The sequence below is a fragment of the Penaeus monodon genome, chromosome 2, assembly GCF_015228065.2.
Source record: "Penaeus monodon isolate SGIC_2016 chromosome 2, NSTDA_Pmon_1, whole genome shotgun sequence".
Classification (NCBI taxonomy): Eukaryota; Metazoa; Arthropoda; class Malacostraca; order Decapoda; family Penaeidae; genus Penaeus; species Penaeus monodon.
In genome coordinates, this window is record NC_051387.1 from 35,869,313 (window position 1) to 35,871,812 (window position 2,500).

At 44.7% G+C, this 2,500-nt stretch overlaps 1 protein-coding gene across 1 annotated transcript in view; it reads right to left on the reverse strand.

Annotated features, from left to right (window-relative positions):
- LOC119578738 (aromatic-L-amino-acid decarboxylase-like) overlaps window positions 1–2,500 on the reverse strand; it is a 149,702-nt gene that overhangs the window by 36,697 nt on the left and 110,505 nt on the right. The gene's annotated exons all lie outside the window — the stretch shown is intronic.

A 2,500-nucleotide genomic window follows, 5' to 3' on the forward strand; every position in this document is an offset into this window, starting at 1 on the left:
TTCTTAAGTAAGTGCATCGTGCAGAAAAGCTCAGGTGAACATCTTCGCCCGCCGGCGTCCTCAGTTAAGGGTTCATGACAAGGAGATAACATTCCAAAAAGAGTGACTGGAAAACACATTACGAAGACTTTAGAAAATACAACAAAGAACGGGAAAAGGAATTCAGGTGGCTCATAAATAGAAGAAATTCATTTTACTGCAAAGTATGCCGCATTGAAATAACGTCACTGAAAAGAATGCTCTGCAGCAACACGGAAAACAACAAATAGTGGAAAAGTGCGGTGATATTTTTGCAGTACCTAACTATATACAGTCATTCTTTGGTGACACAACTGAAAAAAGTTAAATAATTTGAGATAAACTACAGTATATTTATTGCATGTCATAGCACTGAAAGTCTTATGCTGCTAAGTAGGTGTCAGTGTCAGCTTTATATATGTAATTTGGGATAATTTGGCATAGTTCTTAGTCATATTTGGCATTTTTGACCTGGCAACCCTGCCTTCTCTCTCTTTCTGTCTGTCATTCGCGCTCTCATAAGTTTGTGTTTGCCGTGTGATTTATTACACCTGAAAATTACACATTTCTTATACAAAACCTGTCAGACATTCATTCATTTCTTTTTTCACTCCTGATACCTTAAACAATGATCAGTTCTCTAGTGTGACCGTCGAGATATGAACATAAAAAATCGAATTTCTGCATAATTATAATGATAATGATATGAATAAAAACAAACAATAAACTCTGTTAGATAACAAGCAAACAAAATCAACCCTTTGACTGATACTGACGTTGTTAGGTCCACTGTTCATTCGACGTCCGAAGGGTAATTCCTTTATAAAATCTTTAATTTTCCTTGGACTGCGGAATGGCAATGCATGTACTAAATCTTTGTAAGTGATGACACCATTATAAAACCTTTTCCTCAATAAAATAGTGAATATAATAGAAAAAAATCTACATAAAAAACAGCATGATTTCTGCTTTGTTTCTTATTATTTGACAACTCTGAATGGACGACCTCGGCCTTGTCAATCAAACCTGACCTTATCAAACGGTGTCACCTTATTCAAGCAGCCGCGAATGTGCTCATTGGAAAATGGCCACAGAATTTATATAAACCAAAATATTTATTGATCTATCTAGCTGTTCATTCAGTGGACATGCACATGCACACACATACACGCACACACCTTATAGTCCAGCTTATAGTAAATGATAGTTGATCATCTACTATTTGAGGTTACTGGTGTCTTATCTCTTTGGGGAGTGTTTGTTGTGGGTGTGAGTGCCCACAAAGTATGGCTGGATGTTGAAGGTGAGGTCGGAGATCAACGGGGAAGCCGGCAGGCTCCCCAGTCGGCTAAGGACTGGGCAGTCCTTGTGATGCTGCTGCTGTTGTCTGCTCTGCCAGAGGATAGGGGAATGCTGATCTCGTTTTGGGCTCTGCGGCTTAAGTACATGAGTGCTGTGTAAGCGCACAGGGAACAGCCGCTGTCCAATGAGCGCAGACATGGCTGTGGACATGATGTGACCCAACCTGGGAAACTATGCTGAATTCCAGGTTGCAGGGTCGTGCTGCTACAGATACTCCCCCTCCAGAGAGTGATCAAAGCGAGCGAGCGAAATACCATATCGTATCATTCCGGTGGTCACCAGTATAGTAGATAGATGGGTGGTAATCTGGTATGGCTGGGTGTAGAAGATGAGGTCGGTGACCAACGAGGTAGCCGGCAGGCTCCCCAGTCGGCTAAGGACAAGGCAAGGCAAGGCAAAGTTAAAAGAAAAGACCCGTAACCAGGGGGGAAAGAAGATAGGAGAGGGGAAGGATAAGGGGGGGATCAAAAAGATGATTTAGTGAGAGGGAAAAAACATGTGGGGTAAAAGTTGGGGGCATAGCTGACAGGAGGAGGAAAGGAGGATAAAGGCCGGAGGGGGAGGCCTCGCACCCGCCGGGGGGCCCCTGAAATTGTACAATGTGTACAGCCGGCCACACTGTAGTACCTTAGACATCAGCCAGGTCTGTGCTTCTGCTGCACACGACTGAGTGATCATAGGGGGAGACTTCAATGCACACCACCCCATCCTGGCTCCCTACTGGGCACCGGATGTGGCTGGCCATCACATAGCCAACGTGCTTGAGACATTCCCCGAGATCGCTCTCCTCAATAACCAAGAGCCAACGCATGTCAGAGGAGTGGTCCTTGACCTCACCCTGGCCACTGCGACTCTGGTGGAGAGGATTGGCTGGCGTGTCGATGAGACCGTCACTAGTGACCATTACGGCACTATAACTACCTTCATGGATAGTGGCCCAGCCGAAATGCCACGACCAAATCCAAGATGGAAAACAGACAAGGCCAACTGGCAGGCATTTCAGAACGCCTTGGCCCGCTGTCTGAGAAGCAATGAACCCACACAAAGTGAAAATGTGGAAGTGCTACAAGCCAGACTTGTAAATGCCATTGATGAGGCAGCCTCACTGACCATACCCAAA